The sequence below is a fragment of the Pseudophryne corroboree genome, chromosome 7 (assembly GCF_028390025.1).
Source record: "Pseudophryne corroboree isolate aPseCor3 chromosome 7, aPseCor3.hap2, whole genome shotgun sequence".
Taxonomy (NCBI): Eukaryota; Metazoa; Chordata; class Amphibia; order Anura; family Myobatrachidae; genus Pseudophryne; species Pseudophryne corroboree.
In genome coordinates this window covers 385141270-385149425 of record NC_086450.1, presented here as the reverse complement: position 1 = coordinate 385149425, position 8156 = coordinate 385141270, and positions in this window count along the sequence as shown.

Sequence of the window (8156 nt, the reverse complement as noted above, 5' to 3'; positions counted from 1 at the left end):
TTTTTGTGATGTCTCCTGGTGTTTCTTGTGCATCATCTCATTTGTTCCTGCTACATGTGAATTAACATATCAAGATTATTTATTTATATATTTAGTAACAGTTTCTTATATAGCGCAGCTTACAATTTATAGGGAAATAGGCATTGATACACAAGGATAGGAGTAATCTACAGTGGCTCCGAGGAGGGGTGGGGGGTGGTACTCTTTACCCAGGCCCTGGCCTGTTGGAGAGGCCTGGGGGGGCTCCGGGACCTGCTGCCTCCCCCTTCCCCAATGTAGACAGCCGGGAGTCGTGAGAGAGAGGACACTGCTGCAGCGGCAGCCTCTCTCCCCAGCACAATACACATGCTGCTCCCAGCGTGACTTGCCGGAGGGGGGATGAGCAATTCCCCCCTCCCCCACATCCCACCTGCTTACTACCCCAGCGCATGCACCTGCTTCGCAGCCTTTTATTTAACATCTTTTACTTAAATAATTCTATAGGAGGGGGACTGTCCATCCCCTCTCTGCATTGGCCACGCCCCCTCCGATTACATGGGCCCCTGGTTATCTATTGCATAATGATCCACCAGATTGCAAGGGTTCTTGGTGGCTGTATGATGTGGTCACCAGTAGCGGATCTTGCCACGGGCAAGCAGGACTTTTGCCCAGGGTGCCGCCTTCAGGATGGCGCCAGCGCCATCCGGAGGGCGCCACACCATGGCACGATCCGCTACTGCTGTGCCCCCCGCTGCCCGCTGTGTCCCGCTGCCACTGCCCACTGTGTCCCGCTGTGTCGGGAACTAGACGCGTAGCGTCTAGTTTCCCTTCGTGGAGAGGACCTTTACTGTGCAGTGCACGATGACGTCATCGCGCACCGCACAGCATTTCAGCGGCGCTACTCTACTGTACAGGGGGTGTAACTGACCACGCCCCCTGTATGAAGCCACGCCCCTATTTCCCACCAGGGGCGCAAAAAGGGCTAGAACCGGCCCTGGTGTCACATAGCAATGTAGGCCAGGGGTCAGGAGGATGTGAAAGTGAAGAGAGAGAAAATATGTGACAATTTGTGTGGACTGTACAATGGGGATGTAATTGGATAGGAAAGTTTATAAAGGTGAGTTTTCAGGGAATGCTTGAAGGTTTGGAGACTAGAGGAGAGTCTTATTGTGTGTGGGAGGGCATTCCACATAGTGGGTGCAGCCCGAAGAAAGTCCTGTAATCATGAATGGGAGTGAATGAGTGTAGATGACAGGTGTAGATATTATGAAGGGCAAAGAGGTCGCGTTGGGAGATATATTGAGATAAGACGATGATCATGTGATATCATTACATATTTGCTGATGGGAGGAGCTGGCTGCATCTGGGGGCTCCACTCTGAATGCAGGCTATGTGCACTATTATCATCTGCATTGTGCTCAGATCACATTTGCCAACATATCAATGGTCCTATCAGGAGATCCTGAAAGAGGAGGTGCAGGTGGGGTGGGTTGCTGTGAATCACGTTATAGTGGTGTAGGTTTCGATTAAAAGCTTTCAAAACACAACTGTTAGAAAGAGCAGGCAGGCTGTGTTTTCCTCATCTGTTCCAGTGCAGATGTAACATGGTGCAGCTTAAGTCCTGGGGACTGCCAAGTGCAGGGGAACACAGAATCTATTTCAATGTCCTATGCAGCCACGCCTGTGTCTGCCTCTTTTGTCGCAGATGCGACTTTATGAAGGGTGTTGTCTGGCATACGGGCATAAGCATAAAATGCTTAGGAGGAGACAGGGCCGGCAACAGAAATGTTTGGGCCCAGTACAGTGATCTCTCTCTCTCTCTCTCTCTATATATATATATATATATATTTATATATATATATATATATATATATGTATATATATATATATATAGTAAAGTGAAATGAAATTTGTTGCACTATATAAGAGTCAGTCTGTCTCTCCCCAATTACTCCATTCTGCATTCCCAGCTCCCCCACCGGCGTATCCTTGGGGCACTTCTGATCCTTTGGGCCCGGTACAGGTGTCCCCTTTGTCCCCCCCTGTTGCAAGCCATGGGAGGAGAGGGAAAACATGCACAAGGCATGACAAGCGAACTGCAGAAAACAAAACGACGATACATACAATGAAAACTCCAGGGTGTAACTAAAAACGTGTTGACCAATTAGCACATTTTGTAAAGGCCACCACATATAAAAAAACATATACAGGATTCTCGTCCCTAGGAGGGGGCAGATATTTTACAACAAAGGGTGGAGATTAGTTGAAAAGTGACATTTTGGGCCAGATCGGAGCAGGGGTTCGGGTGGATTGGCGACAGAGCTAATTTTGATCCATTTCAGCATGTATCAATTTTTTTGATCTAGAATATAATTAGGGGGGTTTGTCATTCATGGTTGGCCCACACAGATCTGGGCACCATAACAGCCGCATTTCCAGCTACTATGATAGGTATAATAGATTTCCACCATGATACTGAAAGAGCAGTATTGTGGTATTAATCAGTAGTCACTCCAGAGAGCCTAAAAGGATAATCGGTATAGGACAAGGACAGGGAATGAACAAACAAGGTTATCAGGAGCTACCCATTACTAAGAGGTCCGTACACATACAATAGACATACAATACCAGAACTTCCTTCAGGGAATTGTTGTTATGACATGGAAAAGGAAATGGTCCCCGCCGACAGCAGAGGCTTGTTAATGACTGAGAGAGACTTCTCATGCAGCGGATTGATAGACTTTTCAGCAAAGGTCAGGAGACTTCAGTTAAAGGTTGATAAAATTTTGAGCTATTAATAATCTGCCCTGCAACTCATGATAGGATTTTCCAATGTAATTTATTTTATGCTGTACCTTTTAGCGGAGTACAACATTTAATATACATAGAATTTCTGGATTTTTTACCTCTTTTATGGCATAAATTGTCAAGAACAGTTTTCTATTTTGCCACATTTATTGATTGTTTCCAAACACTTGGATATATAACCGCAGCCGCCCTCTCTTCCCAGTCTGCAATACAGTCATCTATGGATTTTCCAAATCCTGATAAAATGCAATCACCCATCTAGAAGCAGACTGCCACAATCTGGTCAGCTACAACTCATATTCATCGTGTGCGAGCGTGCACGTGCAAAAGATACACCTCTTGGGGGACCATCTAATATAGTATATTTGCAGCTATATCCCCTGAAAACACCAATTTTCAGGGGTTAGCCGGAAATATTAAGTAACACCTGAATATAAGAAGGAAGGACCTCAGCAGGTATACCCGATACCTGCTGCGATCCCTGCATTGCCGCCGGCAGTCACATCCCCACAGGTTTCTCTGGCGGATGCAATGCTGCCAGATTTACCAGTATCCAGAATCCAATGCATTCCCGATATTTGTCCCGCAGCTACCGCCATCTAAAGATGGAGGTAGCCCATTATAACATATGGGCTACAGATCGCACTTGTACCCCACAGAGGGTTGAACATCTGTGTTTTCTCCCTCTTGGACTGCCAGTCCAGATTTCAGTAGCGGAGAGAGCACTTTCCTTGGTATTCCACTCCCCTGCTATACTGTCAGCCCTATTTGGCTTCTATGGGATGCAACTGATGCAGTCCATGGAAGCCATCTTGTTCAGCAGCGCTGGAGTTAAGCCCTGACCAACCCTAAGCTCTGCCCCCCCCCCCCTGCTGTCTGACCTAAGTCTTGCCTCCTGGTGACATCAGCAATCAATCACCAGGAGGTCAGAGACTGCAGTCGGGAGGAGATCAACCAGCTCCCCCGGCCAGACAGGTCTGACTGGACCATTATGCAATAGGTAGCACCTATCCTAATTTTTCAATACCTATTTCCCGATTGTAAGCTTGCATGCAGGGCCTTCTTACCTCTATGTCTGTCTGTTATTATTAACTAGTTTTGTTTTGTTCTATTACTGTTGATTCCAGTTGTAAACATACAGCACTGAAGCTACATAAGTATCTATTAATAAATAAAAATAAGTTATTATAAAGATAATGCGGTACTTACCGCATCTACCAGTGTACTTTGTGGTTAAAATGATTTTATGCTACATTCCAGGGCAGTAGAAGAGAGATAATGTGCCCTGGGATCCGGGCTGCCATCGAAATTGTGGGGCCCGGGACTGCCAGAATAGGCAGGGACCCAACTACTCTTCACCTTCCGCTACCCCTGTAGCCCCCACAGCTTAATCCTCTTGGTGCCAGTTGCCAGTCCCGGAAGAAGACCGTAGGAGATCAGTTGGCACCTAGGCATTACCGCAGGCTGGGACCACAGCAGCAGCACAGAGAAGGAGTTCTGGAGCAGGCAGCTATAGAGGAACAGAACCAGCAGAATTTCAAATTTGGAGCAAGCCGTGAGCCAATCGGAGCACATGGACTGGCTGCCAATCAGGAGCTGCCGCTGCAGCTGCTCCTGATTAGCTGCCGAACCACAACTCCAATTGGCTCACGGCCGACACCAAATTCAAAATGATGCTGTTGTTGTCCCTCTATGGCTGCCTGCAGTGCGTTCCAATCCACACAGCTTCCATGCGGACCCCCTCATGGTCTGGGCCAGGTACTGGAGTCCCGGCAGTCCCCCTCCTGATGGTGGCCCTGCCTTGGATGCCTTTCCCCCCTTCCCTCATACATGTGCTGCTATGACCTCATGCAGAGGGGGGGCCAGGGCCGCTGTCTGTCCAGGTTACAGGGTGTAGTTCCAAGAACCCTCCAACCCAAATACATGTGCCACTTGAGCAGCGATGGTGCTGCCCCTGGCCCAGAGCCCTGGGTGGCAGGACCATTCACACACCACTAGTTATGGCAATGCAACAGTTTGTTCTCCTCTTACCGTCCAGCCTATTTGGAATGATCAGAGCAGGTGTTAACTCCTCACTCTAGATCCTTCCATTCATGTGCAACAGCAGAGTTTGTAGCATTGAGCAATTAGAGCCAATGAGACCCCAGCGGATCTGACAAGGACATTAAGGGCAAGAACTATTTAGTTTCCTACATTAACTTCATCCAATTCTTGTCTTCCTCTTTAAGTGGTTAACAGATGTAAGAAGTTATGCAAAAAAGAAGCAAACATAATTAAAAAAAATATGCTAATTGAACTATAGTGGTCGAAAATAACCTGAAATAGATAGTTTCAAGCCAATTCTGAAATATGACCTTACTAAAAAAAATATGCATTTGCATAAACTTCCTCTATTTGCTGATTAATAATAAATTAGTTTGTGATAGGATTCAATGGGTGGTATTCAGTATACCGGTTGTTGGGATCCTGGCGCACAGTATACCGGCGCCGGAATCCCAACAACCGGCAAACCGACGCCTTTTCTCCCTCTTGGGGGTCCACAACTCCCCTGGAGGGAGAATAGATAGCGTGGCGAGCATAGCGCGCCACCGTGCCCACAGCGTGGCGAGTGCAGCGAGCCCACAAGGGGTTCATTTGCGCTCGCCACGCTGTCGGCAAGCCGGCGGTCGGGATCCCGGCACTGGTATGCTGGCTGCCAGGGACCCGGCCGCCGGCAACTCATACCACACCCGATTCAATCACGTTTGCTCGTTTAACTCAATTAAGGAGTTGCATGCTATAATTAATATAGCAGCCGCATAAGGCCTGGCTACATACACACTTGCTGCCCGTAAATATGTTCCATGGTCTGGATTGGTGAGGACATCTAGTTTCATCCGTGTTACACGAACAGCCAGAAATGATTAGACTTTGTATTTCCCACCATTATTGTTTTTTACTCTTTATACATAACCAGCAACACTTTCCAAAGAATGTTTAATCATTCACATCAGTCCCTACAGCTTACTGATAAGTATCTGCCACACAAACACACTAGAGTTAATTTCATCAGAAGCCAATTAATCTTACAGTCTGGATTGTGGGCAGAAACCACAGCACGTGGAGGAAATCCATGCAAGATAGTGCCCTGGTCAGATTAGGACACATGGTACCAGCAGGTGAAGGGGGTGTGGTGGGGGGGTGAGCGGGGTGAGGCATCAATGTAAAACGCTGTGCCACACATAAGAACTAATATTACAGAAATTGCAAGCAATAGTAAAACATCCGGCTGTGACAGTGACGATTTTGGGCTGGTGCGGGATAAGTTATTTTCTGTCAATAAACAATTACATATATTTCGCAGACATACAGAAAATAACATAAAAAATGCCCATTTTAAGATTTATTTTGGTCAGAGTGAGAATAAAGCCATTTATCAGGAAGTAACAGAGCATGTCTCAGACTTTCTACGGAACCACCAAGACGCTACACGTTGTCTGTGTACTAACAGTATACATCCTGTGCTGTTAGTCAAGTTGTGAAAATCTGTACTAGACTGTTAGTACTAGACTGTATTTTCCCTCCCCTCCTTTTTATCTGCTTTTCCCTACAGCTTTGTTATTTAAAGTCAGGTTAAAAAATATATATATATATATATATGGAGAGAGAGAGAGAGAGACAGGTTTGGGTTTGAAGCCGGAGGACAGGAAAAGTTAGAGATATTTATTTGACAGGGTCAAGGTTGATGCTTTTCTTTGCTTCTCTCCCCAGGTCCCATAGGTGTTAGACTGAGAGACATTTAATCGAGGGAGTAGCGGTTTCATATCTATAACAAAAATCAAATAATGCAAGATGATTTACTCCCCCTAGCAACCAGGGAGCTTACCCTTAGCAACCAGCCTAGCCTCCGGCTGCAGTGTAATCAGCTTGAAAATATTTCAATTATTCTGTTGATTTTAGTGGATTTGAGAAGCACTGTGCAGAGAGCTCCAGCACATTCGGCTCGCGACCTGGAGAGGAAGATATTGATTTAAACAGGTGTCAGGAAGGAAAAGTAGAGTAAATTTAAATGCAATAGGAGACGGGAGCGTGGAATGAGATGCGTTGCGGGGGCTGATATTAGGCATGTCTCCTTGAATGAAAGTGACTCAGGCGCACTGGAAATTTCACCTTGAGGATGAGTTTCCATTTCTGCAATCATGGGAAAATGTTGACACTTCTGATTTTTGAATTGGGAGAAAAATATTGTGGGGGGTTAGAGGTCACCCAACCCCTTTAGAAGTCGTTATCGGTAATAGGAAGTATTATTGCTAGACTGGAAGAGCAATAGTCATCATTTACAAATTAATGTCCCAAGCTGAAGGATGCATTGGGCCCTGGTGGCAGTCAAGGCCATTGTAATATTTCCATGGTAGGAAAAGACAGTAGGCAGGTAGGTGGTGACTGCTTGGTTGTGCTATGTGCAGAGCTTGGAGCATTCACAGTAGCGCAAACGTTTGAAAAGCAGGTAGCACAGTGGTCAGTTCAGCTGCATGAAAACATAGCTGCTCTGTGCTAGCACGGGTCTTCACATGGTGCTACATTCAATCCAAGGCTGCAAGTTGGGAGCCAAATCAGATTGTACAATCTTCAGCTATTTCGATAACCAGAAATGTCAATAGCATCAGTTTTAAAACCAAAGGGAACAGAAAAATGTAACTGATAACCCCATGGTCTTCAACTCTGCCAGCAAAAATGTCAATATTAGCAATAGCACCACCACCTCCATCACCATTGTCTTCACCTCACAAGCTAGATGCTTTAGAGGCACCCTATGCTCTACACTAATTTCTATATCCTGCTGCAGCTGCTTATCTCTAGAATACAACATCTTCACCATGACCTTTCTTCACACCAGTGGCCATCAAGCTCCTGATCCATACCCTTATCACGTCACACCTTAATTTCTGTAGTTCTTTCTCTCTTTGCCTTCTGGCCACAAAATTGTCACCTTTACTGTCCTTTACCGTACATCAGTTGCTTGCCTCATTTACGCAACTGCCATTACCTCTCAGCTAAACCTTACACTAGATTACCATAATTTCAGGGCAAATATGTACAATCTGCGTCTGTCCTACCTCTACAACCAGTGCCAGACCAGGGCGATTTTCCACCAGTACCAGGAAGAAGAGCACTGCCTGGACCCTCCTTAGAAGGATGCTTTGGGCGGCTCTACAGGCTGCAGGTTTGCAACCGAATCTTTCGTTTCAGGCACTCTGCAAGCAAAATTCAGGTGCCTTGAAGCAGCGATGATGCTGCTTCAAGGTTCCTGCGCCCTGAGTGGTGGCGCCCTTGCAAACCTCTAGTTACAGTCCTATGCACAACATTTAGTCTGCCTATACATACACTCC